General features: G+C 38.0%; 1 long non-coding RNA gene across 3 annotated transcripts; it reads left to right on the top strand.

Moving 5' to 3' along the window:
• Positions 1–14542: 14542 nt before the first annotated feature.
• Positions 14543–17535, top strand: LOC141633857 (uncharacterized). 3 transcript variants are annotated; one of them, XR_012538610.1, is made up of 4 exons: positions 14543–14722; positions 16043–16114; positions 16596–16757; positions 17252–17535. It is a non-coding gene; the product is annotated as an uncharacterized LOC141633857 (long non-coding RNA). The 3 variants fall into 3 exon arrangements; XR_012538611.1 differs by lacking the exon at positions 14543–14722 and adding an exon at positions 14882–15015; XR_012538612.1 differs by lacking the exon at positions 14543–14722 and adding an exon at positions 15616–15892.
• Positions 17536–22532: the final 4997 nt, after the last annotated feature.

Genomic DNA, 22532 nt, shown 5'->3' with positions numbered 1-22532 from the left:
GAGAGGATATATGAGAGTGTGGGGTAATTTAACAGGAATATTGCTTATTTTGCCTTGGAAGTTTGTTGCCTTGCTTGCATGTTGTCTTTATTTGCGTTACGGGGACGTAACTTTGTCTTTACAGTGAAGAGATGTGATATGATTTCTTTTAAGCATTGTTATAGGCATGTTGATATGGGGAAAGTATGTTGGCATGTATGTGGGAGGTGAGAGTATGAATAATATGTGACGTGTTAAAAGAAGTTGCGTGGAATTATGAAGAATGTGATTTTGGTTTATTTCTCGTAATTGTTCCCTTGATTGTTTTGGCTGCCATTTACCGCATATTTAAAATCCTTGTACGAAAATTTTATGAATAATAGCCTTGTCAGTTAGATTTCATATGCCACTGGTCGCATATTCAAATAATATACGGTTTAGGAAAAATAAATATTTTAGTGGACAGTAGTCCAAATATTCCTGTACAGTGATGTTTTCGCGCAATGTTTTTGTAAAATTTTCCATTTAAAAACTACTTAATGATTTGTTATAATTCTAACTCTACTGTTTAATAGACTCATGAAAGTTTCCAAATTGATAAGCCACGTTACAAGTTAAATTTTTGACAATTTATGGTGATTTTTACAAGCTGACCTAAGTTCCTTACAAATTGCTGTAAAATTTTTGTTTCGACCAAGTAGTTTGTAAAATGCATTATAAATTGACCTTATGAGTTTTTGACTTGATTCTTTTTCTCATGGTTTACTAAATCTCTTTATTTTCTAAAAAGTATAAGTTCTCGAGAAGTAATTATGTTATTATTTATTGACGATTTTTTTAGAAGTTGTAACATGTTTTTCTTAGCCTTGAAAAATGTAAGTTTTGTTTCTTATCTTTTGCACATTGATATTTTGATGTTGTAAATTATGTGAAGTAGAATGACATGTCTAGTGATATGAGGAATGTGTTGCCCTAAGCCTAAATATTTATATTAGTTGCATCCATGTTTAAGTTAGATATCATTATTAAGAAAAGACTAAACAATTGTGTGTATTTGTTATAGATTGTTATTTATCTTGGCATTGTATTCGTCGGTAGTTAAGTGAAGTAGTTGAGTTTAAATAAAGTTAGTTCGAAGTACACTGTATGTTGTGGTTTTGCTATTTAAAACTAAGTCGAAGATTTTGTTATTCATTTAGCCATTAATAAGTATTGTGTTGGAAATAATAGTTGTTTTATATTACAATGTGTGCTTTATGTTTTATGGCATTACAATAATGATTTGATTGTTCCTATGGCTGATATTTCGAACTTCGAGGGCGAAGTTTATTTTTAGGGGGAAGGAATGTAATACTACGAATGTCTGAGTTATTGTTGTGATACTTTGTGATAATCGTAAATGGATGATTGTGTTGGATGGTGCTTAATTATGAGAATGTTTATAGGTATTGTGGTAGTAGTTGTGGGCGAACTTCGGGACGAAGTTCATTTTAAGTGGGGAAGACTGTAATACTACGTATTTTGATAATAATTTATGACAATAATTTATGTGGTTTAAATAATTAATTAATGATATTTCTAATAATAAATGCAAATAAGACGTTAATTTATTATAATCGCACTTATATATAATAATAATTGCAATAAGACGGAATAATATAATAAAATAATGAATGAGTCGGGATTAGTTAATTGGGCCGTGTAGATGCTTTGGGTGTGGCTCGGTTTGCTCATGTAACAAAAATAATAATGATAATTATAATAGTATGTGTAATTGTATAACAATAATAATACTAATACTAATACTACTACTACTAATAATAATAATAATAATAATAATAATAATAATAATAATAATAATAATAATAATAATAATAATAATAATAATAATAATAATAATAATAATAATTGTATAGTAATTGTATAATAATTGTAAAATATTAATAATATAGTAAATTACATATTTCCTAATTAGATTCTTATAGCCTTAACCAATCTATATAAATAGATAGGAACATACAACTATAGACCTTATTGTTCATAAAAATCTGAGTAATTTGTAAAGGAGGAGATATAGAAGAGAAAAGAAGGAGAATTAGATTTAATTATCGCCTCGAGGTAAGACCGTCTTATAATTTAATGTATTGGTTTTATAACTACCATAACTCGCTTTCTAGAACACCATATGGTTAGCCGTGACCATGACCGTGACCGTGAACTACCAGGGTGTAACTGCACCTCCGTTTGACTACCATTGACCGACGGGAAAAGGGTGTTTTCGCGGGTGGTTGAAAGGGTTGTAATATGGGTTTACACGGTTTAAAACATTGGCCTTGGCTTATCTGACCTAGACTTGAGTTGGGGTTGGTTCAGGGTGGTTAGTCGACGCCGGTGGGTGGTAGCAGGTGGTCAAGGATGGTGTTTTGCGCGGTGGTTACCGGAATTACGAGCTTGGGCAGTTTGTCGTTTAAACACGATGAGAACCGTTTAATACCCATTGCCTTGACCTGGGTATGGTGGGGATGGAAGCTGGTGGTGTGGTCGAACCCAATGGTGACGTCGTGATGGCCTTAGGTGGTTGTTGGTGGGGTTAGTGGTCGGAAATAGCGAGAACAGGGGAATTGAGGTTGTGCGCATGGCCGTCTTAAGACGAGCACCTTGGCTGCGTTGTTGACTTTCCGGGGGAAAAGGAACCACCTTTGGGACCTTCATGTGGAAGTGGTGTCAGTGATGGTGGCCGGAGGTTGTGGGGGTAATTCTGGTGGTGCTGGTGAAAGGTTTAAGATGCGGTGGTGTTGGAGGAGTTAATTGTCGGGTTTTCGGTATTTTCGATGATGTGTGTGGTTGTTGCTGCTTGGGCGTGGGTTGCTGGTGGTTGTGGCATACCTTGAAGGTGGTTGAGACCTTGGCTGGGTTGTCGGCGGTGGGGTCTCATGGTGGGGCAGGTGGTAGAAGTGGTTGTGTCGGGTTTGGGTAAATTAAACGGGTTGAATGCGGTGTGTGTCGTGGGTGTTTGTATTGGGATAGCACGGGTTGGTTAATGGGTAGTGTAGTGAGTGGATTTTTTTATTTAATTATTGGGACGGGTTTTTTAGGTAATAAACTACACGGGAAATAATTAATATAATTAAGTTATAATGATTAAATGAATAATGAATAATTGGCTATATATATATATATATATATATATATATATATATATATATATAATAAATTGTTTTATATAATAAGTTTAATTAGTAATTGTAATTATTATTATTTATTTAGGTGACATAATTGTTGAGAAGCGTTATTTATTGGGATTGCTATTTATTTGGATTGCTTATTGGATTTGCTGATCAGGTAGGAATTTCCTACTAAACTCGGTTTTATTATTAAGTGAATGAATTTTCAAATGTGACGATTCATGAGTTTAAGGTTAATATTGTGATTCATTATTGGAAGTAGAGTAATGGAGTATGTTAAGATGTTGGTTGAGATGAAGACGGGATTTTTATTGAGTTTTGTTGTTGGGTTATATTTGGTATGGGGAGTTGATTATTCAGTTGAGCATAACACGGAGTGTGTTACTGCCAGTTGTGAATCACAAGTGATTGTTACTGCCAGTTGCGCATAGCAAGTGATTGCTACTGCCAGATAGTTGTGCATGTAAGTGATTACTACTGCCAGTAGTGCATAGTACGGGGGGTACTACTGCCAGTTGAGCATGGTACGAAAGTACTACTGCCAGTTGGTGAGTTGAGCATAGCACGGTGTTTAAGGAGTTGTGCTACTACCAGTGATGTAAGTGAGTTGTACGGATGAAGTGATGAGAATTTGAAGGATTCGTGAACCTCGCGGTTGACTGTGTAGCACGGTGTTAAAGAATTTGAAGAATTTGTGCTACTGCCAGTGATGTAAGTGAGTTGAGCATAGCACGGTGTTAAAGAATTTGAAGAATTTGTTGTTTAGTTTATTCCTACTCAACCTCGCGGTTGACTGTGTATTCGTGAACACCTGCGGTGAACCATAATGGGGAGCAGATTTGACAGGTACTAAAGATTAGCTGACTTGGGAGCTTATGGGAATGCGTGTGGACTTGGACAACCTACCTAGAAGTCTAGACCACATAGAATGTTTTATCACTTTATTTATTTCCGTTGCGAGTTGTAAATATTTTATATTAAGTTTTAGTTGGTTTATTTGTAATAAACATGTAATCGCTAAGTTTTAATTTAAGGTACTTTGGTATTGTTGTACTTTGTTATTCACTGCCTCGGAAAACCGAGACGGTAACAGTCCTATTTATTTGGGAATGTCTAGCTAAAGGCTCCTGAATAAATGGGGGTGTTACAGATGATCAGCTGACCGCTTTGTTAGCTGTTTTTAATAAAAACAGGCAGGCAATGGGTTATTCATTGGATGACATTAAAGGCATCAATCCTGATATTTGTGTGCATAGAATTGAGCTAAAGGAGGATAACAAGCCTTGCAGATAAGGTCAGCGCAGACTAAACCAGAAGATGCAGGATGTTGTGATGGCTGAGGTAATGAAGCTACTGGATGCAGGTATTATCTACTCTGTTGGTCATTCTAAGTGGCCGAGTCCAGTTCAGGTGGTTCCTAAGAAAGGAGGAACTACTGTCGTCAAGAATGACAAGAATAAATTGATATCTACAAGAGTAGTGACTGGTTTGCGGATGTGCATAGACTACAGACATCTAAGTGCCGCAACGAAGAAAGATCACTTTCCCCTTCCTTTCATTGATCAGATGGTAGAATGGTTAGCCTCTCATAACTTTTTCTGTTATTTAGATGGATACTCAGGGTTCTTTCAGATCCCTATTCACCCAGACGATCAAGAAAAGACTACTTTCACTTGCCCTCAAGGTGTTTTTGCTTATCGCAAGATGCCTTTTGGTTTATGTAATGCCCTGCCACCTTTCAAAGGTGCATGATGTGGATATTTTCTGAGTATATAGAGTCTATTATAGAGGTGTTTATGGACGATTTTAGTGTCTATGGAAGTGATTTTGATAATTCTCTGTCTAACCTTGATAAAGTGATGCAGCGCTGCATTAAGGTTAATCTTGTGCTTAACTGGGAGAAATGCCATTTTATTGTCAACGAGGGAGTTGTCTTAGGGCACTTGGTTTTTGATAGGAGCATTGAGGTTGATAAAGCAAAGGTGCAAGTGATTCAGCAATTGCCTCCTCCTGTTAATGTTAAAGGAGTGAGGAGTTTCCTTCGTCATGCCGGTTTTTATCGCCGGTTCATTAAGGATTTTTCAAAAATTGCTAAACCGCTTACACAACTGTTGCTTAAGGATTCCCCCTTTGTATTTACTGATGAGTGTCTTTCTGCTTTTAACATGTTAAAGCAAGCTTTGATTTCAGCAGCGATTATCCAGCCTCCTAACTGGGATCTGCCGTTTGAAATTTTGTGCGATGCTAGTGATTATGCACTAGGAGCGGTGTTGGGCCAGCGAAAAGACAAAGCTTTGAGTGTGATCTACTATGCGAGCCTAAATCTGGATGAGGCTCAAGTGAAGTACACCACTATTGAGAAGGAGCTGTTAGCTGTGGTTTATGCGCTGGAGAAATTTTGTTCCTATTTTATAGGGCCAGAAATTACTGTTTTTACTGACCATGCAGCGCTGAGACACCTTCTTGCTAAGAAGGAGGCTAAACCACGACTTTTGAGATGGATACTCCTTCTCCAAGAACTTGATCTGCAAATCAAAGATAAGACGGGCGCAGAGAATGTAGTAGCTGATCATCTGTCGCGATTGCCGCAGCAGGAGGGAGAGGATCCTTTGCCTATTAATGATTCTTTTCTTGATTATTCCTTATTTGCTGTTTTTACTAATACTAACCATGATCCATGGTATGCAGATTTGGCTAACTATGTTGTCAGTGGCGAGCTGCCACCTGACATGTCTTATCAACAGAGGAAGCGATTTCTTTATAATGTTAAGCAGTACTTTTGGGATGATCCTGATTTATTTAAGGAGTGTGAAGACGGTCTCTACAGATGGTGTATTCCGTAGTAGGAGACCAAAGAAATCTTAGAAGGCTACCATCATTCATCCTGTTATGTTGGTCACCACGGTCCGTCGCGAACCGTGGCCAAGGTACTTTAATCTGGTTTTTATTGGCCTACTTTATTTGAAGATGCTAAAGTGTTTGTTTCAGCTTGTGACGCTTGCCAATGCTCTGGGAATATATCTAAGAGACATGAGATGCCACAAAATGACATTCTAGAGGTCGAGGTTTTTTATGTCTGGGGCATTGATTTCCAAGGACCATTTCCATCTAGTAAAGGTAACAGGTATATATTGGTAGCTTTAGATTATGTGTCTAAATGGGTGGAAGCAATTGCTTCACCTAACTGTGATGCCAAGACCGTGATTAAAATGTTTAAAAATATTATTTTTCCCCGATTTGGCGTCCCTAGGGTCGTCATTAGTAATGGGGGAATGCACTTTAAAGAAAAGAAACTTACTTCTATATTGTCTAAAGTCGGTGTCCAACATCGTCGTGGTCTGGGTTATCATCCCCAAACTAGTGGGCAGGTTGAGGTCTCTAATAGGGAACTAAAAGAGATTCTGGCTAAGGTGGTTTCTAAATCACGGAAGGATTCGAGTCTTAAACTAGATGTCAGATTATGGGCTTATCGGATTGCCTTTAAAACACCGATTGCTGCATCACCGTATCGGTTGGTTTGTGGGAAGTCTTGTCATTTACCTGTTGAATTAGAGTGTAAGGCTTGGTGGGCCATTCGTGAACTAAACTATGATCCTAAGTTATGTGTTCAGAACCGTTTATTGCAGCTAGATGAACTGGAGGAGTTTAGGCTAAATGCATATGATAGCTCACGCATCTACAAAGAGAAGACGAAGAGATGGCACGATAAAAGGATCATACCTCGGGAGTTCCATGTTGGGCAAAAGGTATTGCTATTTAACGCCCGACTGCGCTTATTTCCTGGTAAGCTGAAGTCCAGGTGGAGTGGCCTTTATATAGTGACTGCTGTCACCTAATTTGGGTCCGTTGAATTAGAAAGTTCCAAGGGCAAAAGGTTTAAAGTCAATGGCCAATATGTGAAGCATTACTATGCAGCAAATGACTTGGGTGGCAAAGTTGAAGTTCTCTACTTCGACAATCCAGATGGGCCAGATAAATGAAGTCAAAAAGGTCGTGCGGGACCTCTTAAACCTCCGCTATCCGGGAGGCAACCCGGCCTGTATTCTATTGTAATTTTGTTTGAACTTTTTGAATTGTTTTTGCGTGATTTCGATGTTAGTTTTGCAGACAATAGGCCAAACATTTAAACTATTTTGTTAGTCCCGTAGAATTTGTGTTGCGTTTTGCAGGAATCCCACGTGAGCTGTTCGATCGAGAGCTTTGTTTACTCGATCGAACGTTTTTGCAACTCAATCTCCTCGATTGAACACCCTTCTCTCTCGATCGAATGCTTGCAAAAGAGGCCTTTTTGGTCGAGAGATCTTCTTCTTTGATCGAGAACTTCTGACGTCCATATTCCTCGATCGAGCACTTCTGCCATTTCGATTGAGTACTTCTGCTATACCTCGCATGCCGCGACGTTAATGGGCTGTTTTGCGACCTCTAATATTGCTGGTCGGTTTAGGGAGGTCCCTACCTCCCACCTATATTGTAAGTTTTCCGAGTCCCATTCTCCTTTTCTCTTGAGTTTGCATTCCCTTCTCTATTTTTGGTACAATGAGGGCATTGTACGGTTTGGATTGGGGAGGTATGCATCCATATCTGTGTCTGCATGTTATTTTATTGTATTTCAGTTTGCACGTTTATTTACGCATGCATTGTCTTTTTAATTTCAAAAAAAGAATCTCATAAAATTCAAAAAATTTCACGTTTACTTTTGCAATTAGGTTGGGTCGGAACGTTGAACTTTTATGCTACTTTGAGTCTTTTACCCTTGCCTTGCAAATTCTTAACATTTTGTTGGCATGGTAATGTGCATAATCTACGAGTTTTTGGTTTAAACTTACCTGAACGAATAGACTCGACTCTCTTATTGGCAAACTACTATACATTCTAAGGGTAGAGCTTTAAAATTGGTGACATTCATGACCAGTTCATGTAGGAATGTGAGTAGTTACTCCTTATAAGGCATATAACATCAAATTGCATAAGCATGAATTCAGTCTACTTAATACCTGTATGCATTCGGGTTTGCGGTTGGTGACATATGTTAGGATAGGCAATCTCCTTTATTTCACTTTACCCATAAGCTCCACATAGCCAAATTGCCTATTTTGTCCCATATAGCTACAATCTATAATTCTGCCTACCCTAGCCGAGCTAGTAATGGTAGCTTGTTGGGAATGCTTCATTGCAATGTGGTTATATCTGGTTTGAGAAGTTGGTAGAAATGTTGAAGGGAATGAAAAGAAGAAAAATTGCGAGAAATATGAAAAAAAAAGAAAGATTATGAAAAAATCATGAGCTGAAAAATATTATGTTGTGATTTTCACTCCCATGTTATATTTGTATTTTATGGGGAGTTGACGATATTATGGTGATTAGTAAGTTTGTGTGCTACAAATTGGCATTGTTTTGCATTGATATATTGAGTATAAAGTTGGGAAGTTTCTAAATTTTGATCCGTTGTTGCTAGCTTGGCTAGTAACTCCACATCTCCAAATTGATTTTAGCCCCTTCTTACCCATTACCTTACTTACCCAAATGTAAGTCCTCGGCATGTGTTTTGGTCATTTGTTGGTTGGAATGCATATTTAAAGTTGTAGAAATTTTATTCATGTTAGAATGCATGCATGTTCTTATAGGTCGTAGTTATGTGAGAGTCTTAATCTTTTTCTATCTTACATTATATCCCACCTTGTGCTTAAATTGTGTGATGAGCGACCCATAAGAGTCCGATATTTATGAGTCTTACAAGGTCGACGGTTCAATAGTTTAAAGCATTGATTTAAATCGTTTGCACTTACCTTTCGCCACTTTGTTGGTTGTTGCATTAAATTGGTTTGGATGGAACATTTTTAGCTGATGAGTTGGCCCCGTTCCATTAGTTGTCCTTAGTTGCATTCATAGTTTTTTTGGGGACAAGAAAAGGTTTGGTTTGGGGAGATTTGATACGTGTATTTTCTATAAGGTTTCTACCCTATATTTCCACGTATTTCTATATTATTTATGTGGCATCTAGCTACAAATTCCCCCGAATAGTCTACTTTGGTTTGTCTTGTATTAATTGCAGGTATGAATCGAGAAGGAGCATAACTAAGCCTGAACCTGTCCCAATCTCATGCATTATGGAGAAGGAGGAATCAGAGCTTGGAATCTGTCACTTAGAGATGCGTGAAATGGCTTCGGAAGGTGTTCAAGAAGTCCACCCATGCTAATATAGCTCGATCGACCAAGTTGGCTGCTGGAATTGGTCGATCGAATGCTTTATCCTGCTGAAGTTCCTCGATCGAGTTCTCCCTTTACTCGATCGAGATAGCTGTTTGTTGAAGTCTTCGATCGAGTACTTATGTTACTCGATCGAGAGGTTTGTTGAGTGTTGTCCTCGATCGAGTGGTTTCATTCTACTCGATCGAGAGGTTCGGTCTTATACGCGGATTTTAGTTAATCTTTGGATATTCTTTTGTAACTAGGAATAAATAGACATATGACGGCAGTCATGAGGATCTTCTTCTTCTTTTTTTTTCTTCTCTCTTACACTCTCTCTTAGAACTGGACACTAAAAACCTAATTCTCCTTTGCTACTTTCTTGTATTTGGTAATCTCTACTCTTTATTTCAATTAAATACTTTTGCTCTATTGTTCTGGTTCCAATAATATCTTTGCTCTTTGAATTCTCTACCTAGATTATTATTTACCGATTTATTATTATGTTTAATTCTCTTGGTTTATGTAATGTTGTTGTTTATTCAATAATTATGCATAGCTAATTTCTTTTGCTACGACACAGGGGAGCCATTATTTTAAGGGAATTATGAATAGATGACTAGGGTTTAGTGCAAATTAGATCTATGTTATTAATCACTACAATTAACTGTACTTGTCTGCTTGAGTCGATGCAATTAGATGATTAACTTTGGTACACCTTGACCTGGATCGAAAGATTGGAAGGGGTAAGACCTGCAGTGAACATTAGAGCGTTCTAATGAGGGTGAAAGCTAAGTTAGTAATGTTTTAGGGTGAATAGCGAACCGAAAGGACCTTTTCACTACCTTGCAGACCGATTTTGCATTGACCTATGACCCTAGACTAGACTCCTTGAGAATCATGGTGAACCTACTATCCTAGCTGTTTCCCTCTATTTAGTAAACTCGTTAAGTTTCTACTTTATTTCTCTTTGCTTCTTCTCTCTCTTAATCTCAGTAGATTAGAACAAACTTTCAAAACCCCCAAGAAATAGTTACTCAGACGGACTTAGTCTAGCATACATTTTGCCATCTCCATGTGGATTCTATACCCGATTGCCTCTACTACATTCATTAGAGACTGGTTGGTTTTATTTTTGATAGGGTTGCGACAGCCGTGTCAGCAGGCGAATTGTAGAGTCAAACAACTACCTTCGGGTAAATGGTGCACGAGGCCTATTGCCTAAGAATGTCCAAAACAAACGTTAGAGAGCCGTTGCAAACAAAATATAAATAGGAAGCAGAAGATAGAAGAAAGGGCATCCACTAATCACACATCCTTACTATCATTTCATTATTGTAATCACCTTGAGCATATTTATTAAGCATTTATACTCTATCTCTAGCCTGATATACACATTCCCTGTCAGGATATACGAAAAGATAGTACTACTCCCTCCTGGCTTGGTGCCCGTGGTTTTTTCCCTTATTCCCAGGGTTTTCCACGACAAATCTCTGTCTTTTACTTGATTGTTCATTCTTTAAGTTATCAATTGTACTAGTCAGGCATAATTACTTGAGTTAGATTACCCTGCAACTAAATCCCTGGCAATACTTTATCTCCGTGTGAAATCAGGCTAAAACACTTACAATAGTAACAAATAACCATATCCCAAATAAAAGAGCACCCCAACACAACTAGCAAGTCACTAGCTCAACAAAGGTAGGCAAAGTTATATGTAGCTAGTAAAGAGGGTAATTTTTGGGCAATATATGTAAGCAAACAAGTGAATGCACTACGCCAAATAATCGGATCAACAACGGTTAGATAAGGTGATATACCGTTGTAATACAAAACACGGAACCGTTATTACATCAACCGTTGTTATTTTGTGACCACGGTTGTTGAAAAGGTGGAACCATTATGATATGTAAATAACGGGTTCAAATAAACGTAATACAATATTGAGAACGGTTAAAAAACTGTTGTCTATAATATTGAAACCGTGGTAGTATTAGTTGGAATGCTATACGGAAACCTCTGACAACGTTTTTACTGAAACAAAACCGTTGTATAATATTAAATATAGTTTATGCTTATTAAACCGTTTTAAATGTCATGAATTCAACAACGGTTTTATTTCGTTATATTATTTTTTTGGCCGTAGCATTATGGATGAATATGTCAACGAGTTTCTACTTAAATGCGACCATAGTCAATATATTTATTGACCACAATTTTATTTTTATCCGTAGTCGAATTTATAAATATTTTTTTTAAAAAATTGTTTTAGCAGGTTTAAAGAATTTCTTTGAAATGCTAATTTTGCGATGAGCAGTACCGCTTTGAAATGCTACTTTTTAAAATAGCATTTCAAAGAAATTGTGCATTGCAAAAATTCAATCCTGCTTCATCAGAATATTACACAAATTGATCTATTCAACCCAGCATCAAAATATTATAAAGAGGGTGACCAAAACTAAATACACATGGCTCTATATACAGACATACAAAATGAGCGGACTATTGACCAACCGATAATCAAAGAAAATAAGTGGCCCACTTATTTCTCATGTCGGCGATATCTTTCTTCGAATAGGTTGCGTCTTTGTTGTTGATTGAAAGTGGGAACTACAAATCAAAATATACTCAATCAAAATAGACAGAATAAGCGGAATATTACACAGAATTAAACCAAAGTTATGTTTGAAATAGTTATTAAAACACACTAACCGGTGACTCTATGCTGGTATATTTTCGGGTGATAACTCCCACATGGACCGACAACAGTAAAAGGCGCATTGTTTGTCATTTGGTTGTAGAGGAGACTATTATATAAATCACATACAAATACCTCTCGCATAAACATAAATTAAATAATAGGAGTAATTATTTAGAATACACTTACTTTTATCCGGACAATAGTTGGACTTGATGCTCGAATTGCTCGAAACACACTAATTCATAAATATATACATGAAATTATAATTAGCATTTGGCTCAGTAATATTGATAGGACAGTAAAACGAGCCTAGTCTTCAAAGGTCATACAATAACAATTGACATTATAATGTAAGGTTGTAAACTTACTAAGTTATAAACTTTACAAATTTCTCAGAGGGAGCATGTCCGCAAGACTCAATCCAGTACACTATGCTTTTTCTCACATTGATTGCCACTAGCAGCCAATAGTTGCTATGAAATATTGAAAATTGAACTGTTAGTTCATATATATGCATGTAAGCGTGTTAATAAATGAATATAATCGTGATTCATTATAATAAAGTACTATACATACCGATTCTCATTGTATGGGGGAAACCATAGTTTGGGCATCCTCAACGTTGAGCATTTTTATCGATGTGATATCCATATGTATATCCAAGCACCTTTAGAGAGAACACTTCAGGTGACAAGAATCCGTAGTCATGAGAAACGTAGTTACCCTCAGCGATGTGTGTAAACAGGTACCTATTACGTCAAATGGAACGAAGAGTGTTATTTGCATTGATGATTTAAATAAACATCACTATTCGTAAAACCAAATGACAAGTTTTATTAATGAACTTACTTCATCCAAATTAGATGTGCATAGCATCGAACTCGTCAAGGTCGAGAAACTGACATACTGATTCCCCATCCATCATAACAACTGTACCTTCGCCCACAACATCCTCTTCGATCTCAATAATGAGTACATCCCCGGTAGCTACCTTTCTTTCAGCCAGCTAGCGCAAAGATACGAGTGTTGGAGTATTCAATTTTTGCTTATAATCATCTCTCTGATATTTAGCTTTAAGATGTTCAGCAGGCACTGCATCCAAATTTTGTCGGATGGTACTATAGGGGCATTATAGTAAAGAACAGAAGGCTTCTTGCAAACGCCCTTCACATTTTTAATTAATTAGTATATATACATGCACTACTTTAATTAATAACTTTAATTAATTAGTATATATACAGCAATTATAAACTAGTCGTAGTAGCTAATACCTCGTTAAAAGCCGGATTTGGAGATGATAAAAATGTGTCATCATCAACTACCTCCACCTCCTCTCTCACAGCCTTCATGACTTCCTCTTCAACTACTCGATCTTGATCCTTTGACATGTCTTCGGCTCCCACCTCATTCTCCTTTGCCATGTCATCCTCAGTTCACATGCCCGCTTTTTCCTTCTCCTCCCCTGCTTCCTTTATGACTTGCCGAACCATAACCAAGTCTTCTTCAGATTTGTTATCCCTCATTTCCACCATTCTGAGTATCAACCTGGCCATTGTTTGTAGCTGTGTAGTAGAAATGAATATGATTAAAATAAGTAGTATAATTTCAGCATATATATTTATAAATTATATTGAATAAAATACAGTATTTATATACCTTATCATCACCACTCATTGTCCTTCGAGTAGTTTTCCCAAAATACTTAGTGATATCAGCATGCGTCGATACCCCTCTCACACGACCTGGATGCTCTACTTTGCCGATTGCCCTAGACAGAATGTCATCACGTCCTTGAGGCTTCCATTTTCCTTCCTCTACCTCCTTCTCACAGATCTTCTACATACAGAAAAAACCATTATGCAACTAAAATTTATTTAAACTCACAGTTATATAACCGACCACCAGTGGTAGGAGTGACATATTTATTCCCACATACAATTTTCTGTAACACCCCCATACACTAAGTGCCTTACTAGGACAACCTAATGTATGTGAATGCTACCATCTCGGTTACCCGAGGCAATGTATATCAAATAGACAACAAAGAAACGTACTTTATTAAGTAAATTTAAAGCGATACATGTTCAATAGAAAAACTGTTAAATAAAAGACAACTGTTCCAAAAATGCCAAACCAACTAAGTAAATAAATGTTTATGACACAACGGAAGACTTCTAGACATCACGTGGCAACTCAAACCAGCTATCCCATGCGCATCCATCTCAAACTTGTTCAATAACTGCTCACCACCCCCGGATGGATCACCACAACTACTAAAAAAAATAGCAAATAGATCACTAATAAGAAACCGGTTAAATTTCCAAACCAGTCTCTCAAGATAAGAAACCGTTGATTTTATAAAACCGGTTTCTTAAAATAAGCTAACAAACCAGGTTGTGTATAAAACCAGTTTCTTTACTTTCCCGGATTTTTTATTGCGATTTTGTACAGCATCTTTTTTATTCCTTTTATATTTTTTATTCAGTTTGAGTTTGTCACTTACCAAGTTACCAGTTACCATTATCATTTAAGCCCAATTACTCGCCTCACAACACATCGACACCACCAACCGCACTCATATTCTCCTAGCAAGATCGGCGCCAGTTCCTTCCAGCCAAAACTATCGCTTGCTCCTCGTAATCATCGCTTGCATATTTGTTCCTCGATATAGGTACTCATTTCTCTTCAATTTCGTTTTAATTTTTTAGGGTTTTCATTTCGTTTTAATTTTTTAGGAGCAAACGATAGTTTAGGTATTATTTTGTTCAATTAATTGTTTGTTTATTGCTCTCTCTGTATCAATCTATCAGTATTGAACATTGAGTGAGTATTGAGTATTGAGTATTGGGGAGGAAGATGGCGTTGGATGAAATAGCACGGGATAAAGGGAGTCTCGTTACTATGGAGTAGAGACTGGCTAAAGCAATGACATGCCTCACCTTTTTTCATTCCACATTGATGCTGGTTTCGACTTCGTCCATTCTCTTTTGGTCACTCTCTTTTTCTTCTAATCCTGTTTCTATTTCAATTTTACCCAATATACGGAGCTTGTTCATTTACTATTACGCCTTTCCAAATGGCTAGCTTCCTTATGATTACAGTTTTTAGCATTTGTTAAATTATAGTTAGGCGAAGTTGCTACAATTTCCACAAGTCAAGTAGTCAACTTAAACAATAATCTCCTTAATTCTGGTTTTAAGAAAGAAAGCCCTAAAAAGGACAGGTCTGAATTGAGATAGGTTCAAATCTTGTTCAAGAACAAGACTATCTTACTATAAGAGGGTGCAAAACTAGGATACAACGCCGTACTCTGGTTTTTAGCATTTGTTAAAACTATGTACTATCTTACTATTCTGTTTTTAGCATTTGTGTGGAGTAGTTCTCAAAACAATACATAACTCATCTGAAAACCGCCCTTTTTACTGTTAACACTTTATTGAGGTTGGTTATATTCAACCGCCGTACTCAGAGTCCTTTTGGTGAAACTATCTTTCCAAAGTGCTTGCTCCTTGATTATGCGTCTCTTATGTTGTGGAATACTATTATTTTGGTGAAGCCATTTGGAAAGCCATAATAGTAAATGAACAAAAGCTCTATATTGTTTCTATTTCTATTTCAATTTCCGAAATTCATTTTGGTTTCCTGCCATTGTATCTACATTTATATTGGGTAATGATGTTGTATCCTACATAGTACATACAGGCCATTGGAGCTCTGTATATTGGGGCAACAACCACTTATCTATATTTGGTGGGGTAATGATGTTGTATCCTACATACCGCGACACACTTTCTTGGAATCTAGCTGCTGTTTCTCCCCATTTGCTTCTTTATATTACTCCGTACTATGTCGGTTCCCATTTCCTTCTTCCTCCATCGCTTATTATTATTATTATTATTTTTTGAGATCCTAATTAGATAATGGAGATTAAAATATTTGTAATTCAATTATTCAACTTTATTCTCCGTGTCCTCATAAATCCGAATTTCAGGTGAAGGAGGAGGCAATTTGAGGGACGATTTGGGGTTGGAAAACTCTAATTTGGACAATTGTTGTATCAAAGGTAATTAAATGCATTTTCAACTTGTTTTTATTAGGATATTATATGTGTAGTAATAGGTAATTGTGTGTGCGGTTTGTCCCTATTATTGATTTTTTTTATCTTGTTAGTCTTGGTGACTGTTAAATTGCTAATAGTTTAATGGGAGTTGATTCACTAATATCATGCTAAATTGATGGTTATTGTCGTGGATTATAATCTGTGAAATTATTCGTAATTGTTATATGTAAAGTGTAGAATTTTTTTGGGTGATTTTAGGGATGATTTCGTTTAACTGGTAGGTGCTTAACTACTGTCATTTGGGTTGGCATTGGTTGATGGAGGATATTTGTAGGTCCACCAGACGATAACTTGAGCATGAGGGTCATGGTTGATGTCCTGGCCTGCTGTTTTGCTATTATGATGGCTGACTAGTAGTTAATGTTGTACATATGGGACGTGTTGTGGATGTTGCCATGCTGCTAAATGCTTCAAGCTACTTCAGGCTTCTATTGACTGCTAGACGATCCTGCCTACTGGTTTTCTGATGGTGTTGTGCTGCACTGGCTGACTGTTGGTTGTTTTAGTGCGCTTGCGACTGGTGTTATGATGTTAGTTGCTCCCAACTTCTGATAGCTACTGTTGGTGTTGCTGCTGCCGGCTACCCGTAGGTCTGAACTGCTGGCCACTTGCTGGTCCTGGCTGCTGCGTGGTGCTGCATGTAGGCTAGGTAGTTCATTCATCTCATTTCTTCCTTTCTTTGTATTTTGCTTTCTTTTTGGAACTGTTAAGTATTCAGGCATTTGCACCTCTTATTCATATATGTATTTATTGCAAATTTGGGCATTAGGTGAATAGTAAAGGTAGAATTCTATCTCACTTGGCTAGTGTTCCCTTCCCTTTGTGAAAATCTATAATCAGCTCCTTGAGTACATTCAAGGGAGTTAATTCATAATCCAACTTAACGAGATAGTATATTCCATTCGTTTTATCTTAGTTATGGACTTTGATATTTGCTGACTATTGTTAATATTATTTTATGTTGGTGAGCTAAGTCCAGACAAGGACTATGATTATCAATGATTAAGTCATCATTTATATCGTACAATTTGTTCATCTCAATTAACTTATTATGTGCAATCAATTGGTTAATGTGTGCAGTTTGCGGACGTATGATGGATCACAAGACAGAGAATAGGAAAAAGGAGCCAAGAATCCTCATCCAGAGTAAATTTGAGCATGTCGCCACTTTTTGTCGTGACGACCCTCACTACTTTTTTGTTTTTCTGAACTTATGTAATGTCTTCTTTTTGCTTCGAATTTGTTTGTAATATCAATATATTTATCGAAGCCAGATCATGTTTCTAAAATAGACAAGATTGCTTTTGTAAGTTGATAGTGATAATGTGTGTTTTCAATATTTGCAATAAATAAATTTATACGTATATTGATTTTCTTGATTGCTATTTTTTTTTTTTACATAAACTTAAGAGACCGGTTTTGGTCAATAAACGGTCTCAAACATGGGATCAAAGACACTGGTTTTAGCTAACATGTCTTTTATACACTTTTCAAAGAGACCAGTTATTTATGGTAACAGGTTTCTTAAATATAACAAAAGAAACCGGGAAAAATAACCGGTTTCTTAGGCTAAGACACCTACTAGATATAGACCGGTTATAAACTGGTGTCTTAAGCCATTTTCAACCGGTTTCCTAGGCATTTTTTTGTAGTAGTGACAGTTTTCAAAAACATTTAAACGGGGTCAGTTATTGATTACACAAAAACAATACACAATCATCCAATCTCCATTATAACTCCACACACCTGACTACACACTAAAGTGTGTAGTCCTGCCAGAATACCCATCTCAACAAGTATTCCACACCGCCAGTGGGGGACCGCAGCCGTTCCCACATAAGCCCCGCCATCTCATCCGAGCAATAACCCATGTTCCTAAATATGCACATCCCTCCGTGGCGGGTTCCACAGAGGGCGAATCAAGGGCGTGAAGCCACTCCCGCAAGTGACTCCACTCAGCCGAGGACGCACCTCAAGTACCATAGACAAACAATCACAACCAACTACATTATACAACAACAATCACCAATTACCAATTTCAATACTATATGAATCAACAACAATAAACATCCATCAACAGCATTATGTAATCAATAACCGAGTAGGGAAACCCTACCTGGAATAACCAACCACAAGACCGTCACAAGCAGCTAATCAGTAATGCTCCTCTAAGAAACCTCCTCCTATAATCACATTTACATACAATTACCATCTAAACAACATAGTACTCCCAAAACCCCCAATTCTACCCAATTAGGGTTTTGAACAAACTCAACGAAACAATATAAAAATTATACAAGAATCTTACCCTTGACACGACGAACTCAACGGCGTAAAGAACACGACGATCTGACAACCTTAGCCTTTGGGATTTGATAATAAGGCGAAGAATGAAACAACGTACTCTTTTCTCTCTTTGAAAGGTTTTTAGAAAAGTGAAAAGTGATTAAGAAAGATAACGGAACCCTTAAATACCATTCACGCGTTATTAACAAAACCCGGCTAAAATAACCCGTAAGACCAACTTACTCAATCGAGTAAGTGACTTACTCGATCGAGTGCCCCTTACTCGATCGAGTGTCACACGTACTCGATCGACTACCCATCAGGCAGAGTACTTTTCGTATAAAAACATACTTACTCGACAGAGTAAGCCCCACTCGATAGAGTACCCATAGACATAGAAAACATACTAACAACATTATGTTCGAACATTGTCCCCGAAGTTCAACCCAACACAAAAACAAAACATACTAACTCAAAACAAGACACAACAACGCAACTAAAACTCATAACAAAACTCCCAACCGCAACTCAAAGCAACTACTAACTATGCAAAACTAACATAAAACCACACCAAAACCTTATGCAACCATCTCCTACCCCCCCTAAAAGAAACATGGTTATGTCCCCGTAACCACACATACCTGATCAAAAAGAGACGGATACCGCTCCCTCATAGCCTCTTCCGCCTTCCAAGTAGCTTCCTCAACCTCATGGTTAGACCATAGAACCATAAGCAACATTGTTTCCCCGTTCCTAGTTTTTCGAACCTTGCGATCAAGAATCTGTTTTGGCACCTCAAGATAAAACAAGGACTTATCCAACTCTATGTTTTCCACCTCTATCACATGTGAAGGCTCGCTCACATACTTCGGTAACTGAGACACATGAAACACATTATACACCCTATCCAAAGTAGCTAGCAACGCTAACCGGTAAGCAACCTCACAAACACGATCCAAAATATCATATGGTCCGATAAACATCTGGCTCAGCTTCTCTTTCTTACCAAACCTCATAACCCCACGCATACGAGACACTTTTAAAAGAACCTTGTCCCTAACCTGAAACTCTATGTCACGACGATATAAGTCTGCATAACTCTTTTGTCAATCCTGAGCCGCTTTCATCTCTTTGTCTGATCAGCTTAACCTATTCTATCATCTCCTGTACCATCTGTGGTCCTAAAACCACTGCCTCAACTCTATCATCCCAGCAAATCGGACTCCTACACCTCCTCCCATACAAAGCCTCGAATGGTGCCATCCCAATACTCGTGTGGTAGCTGTTGTTATAAGAAAACTCAATCAGATCCAACCTATCCTCCCAGCTATCACCAAACTCCATCACACAAGCCCTCAACATGTCCTCTAAGATCTTGATAGTTCTCTCTGTCTGCCCATCTGTCGCAGGATGAAAAGCTTTACTCATCTTCAAAGTAGTTCCCATCAAATCCTGCAACTCTCTCCAAAACCGGGATATGAATCTCGCATCTCTATCTGACACTATATCCTTAGGCACCCCATGAAAACAAACCACATGCTTCCTATAAGCTAAAGCTAACTGTATCTTGGTCCAAGTATCTTTCATTGGAACAAAATGAGCTAACTTGGTCAAACGGTCAACTATTACCCATATCATGTTGTTACCCTGTTGACTATTAAATCCATAGAGATAGACTCCCATTTCTACTAAGGTACCTCAAGACACTGAATCTTACCTTGTGGTCGTCATTGCTCTCCCTTAACCCTCTGACATGTCAAACATCGAGCCACAAACTCAACTGTTTCCTTCTTCATCCCAGGCCACCAGAAAGTCTGCTTCAAATCTTTATACAACTTGTCACCACCTCGATGTACTGAATACGGTGTGCAATGAGCCTCTGTCATGATCATCCTTTTCAACTCCTCGTCATTAGGAACACACCATCTCCCATCAAATCTCACACTGCCATCTGTATGAATAGAGAACCGAAACACTGTCCCTTTTTCTACTCCAACTCTCCACTCCTCAATCTTAGGATCCAAAGCCTGTTTCCTGCGAATGTCATCATAAAGATCTGGCTCCACTGTCAAGTCCCCTCTAGCATCCCCTTTCTGTATCATATGTATCCCAATATTCCCCACCTCATCTCTCAATCTCATCAAAGACAAAGCTGTGCATAGAGAATGCACACTCTTCCTCCTCAGCGCATCTTCAACCATGTTTGCCTTCCCTTCATGGTATATAATATCCATGTCATAATCTCCTATCAGTTTCATTCACCTCCTCTGTCTCATGTTCAACTCCTTTCGAGTGAAGATGTACTTGAGGCTCTTATGATCTGAAAATACCTTAAAGGTCGCTCCAATAAGATAGTGCCTCCAAATCTTGAGAGCAAACACAACTGCACCCAACTCTAAATCATGTGTCGGATAGTTCTCCTTATAAGGCTTCAATTACCTAGAAGCATAGGCAATTACTCTCTCGTTCTGCATCAACACACAGCCCAAACCATTCTTTGAAGCATCTGTATATACCTCAAAGTTCTCACACCCTTCAGGTAATGCTAAGACTGGAGTTGTGGTCAAACGTTCCTTTAATGTTTGGAATGCCGTCTCACAACTTTCATCCCAACGAAACCTGTTCTCTTTCCTCATCAACGCTGTCATAGTTCTGGTGATCTTTGAAAAGTCTTTCACAAACCGACGGTAGTACCCTGCCAAACCCAAGAAACTCCTGATCTCTGCCACATTCTTCGGTGCATCATACCGAGTGACTGGCTCTATCTTTGCCGGATCCACAGCTACACCCTTCTTGGAAATCACATGCCCCAAAAAGGCTACTTCCTTGAGCCATAACTCACACTTAGACAACTTTGTATACAGCTGATTATCACGCAAAGTTTACAACACCAAGCTCAAGTGCTTCTCATGTTCCTTCTTAGTCTCGGAATAGACTAAGATATCATCGATGAAGCCCACTATAAACCGATCCAAAAAATGACTGAAGACCCAGTTCATCAAATCCATAAACACTGCAGGTGCATTAGATAACCCAAATGGCATCACAACGTACTCATAGTGACCATACCTCGATGTAAAAGTTGTCTTTGGTATATCCTCATCCCGAATCTTCCCCTGATGGTAACCTGACCTCAAATCAATCTTAGAAAAGACTGTTGCTCCATTCAATTGATTAAACAAATCATCTATCCTTGGCAAAGATTACTTGTTCTTCACTGTAACCCTGTTCAGCTCTCTTTAGTCGATGCACAACCTCAAACTCCCATCTTTCTTCTTCATAAACAGAACTGGTGCTCCCCACGGTGATACACTAGGTCTAATGTATCCCTTATCAATTAAATCATCCAACTGTTTCTTCAGCTCCTCCAACTCCTTAAGACCTATGCGGTACTGGGCCTTCGAGATTGGTCCCGTCCCTGGTTTCAGCTCCACACTGAAATCTATCTCCCTCTTTGGTGGTAAACCTGGTATCTCCTCCGGGAAAACATCTGGAAACTCTCCCACCACTAGTATCTAATCAACTGTCAAACTCACCATACTATGGTCCCTCACATGGCATAGGATCAGAGGACACCCCTTCCTCAAATAAGACTTAAATGTCACCACTGTAATCACCTTGACTTTGGGTTTGACAACAAAACCACAATAAGAAACACTAACTCCCTTAGGACCTCTCAAAGAGACTCTCTTTTGGTGACAGTCTATCCTAACCTTGTACTTACCCAACCAGTCCATACCAACTATCATCTCAAAACCATCCATGGGAAACTCTAACAAATCTACTGAAAGGTCAACTTGTCCAACTATCATAGATACACCCTTATACAACCTGCCACAAGTTACAGACTGACCCGACGGTATAAAAACTTCCTCTTTTATAGACTCAAACTTCCCCAAACCCAAAAGCTTAGCATGACTCGATGATACAAAAGATTGTGACGCCCCCAAATCAAACAAAACAAAGGTAAAGACACCATTAACAAGAAAAGTACCCGTGATTACGTGAGCATCATCCTCAGCTGCCTTCTTGTCCATCATGAAAAGCTTGCCACTGGTCTTATGTCCACCTCCCT

Source organism: Silene latifolia, chromosome Y, assembly GCF_048544455.1.
Source record: "Silene latifolia isolate original U9 population chromosome Y, ASM4854445v1, whole genome shotgun sequence".
Classification (NCBI taxonomy): domain Eukaryota; kingdom Viridiplantae; phylum Streptophyta; class Magnoliopsida; order Caryophyllales; family Caryophyllaceae; genus Silene; species Silene latifolia.
The sequence above is the reverse complement of the archived record's forward strand: the minus strand, read 5'-3'. Positions and strand labels throughout refer to the sequence as shown.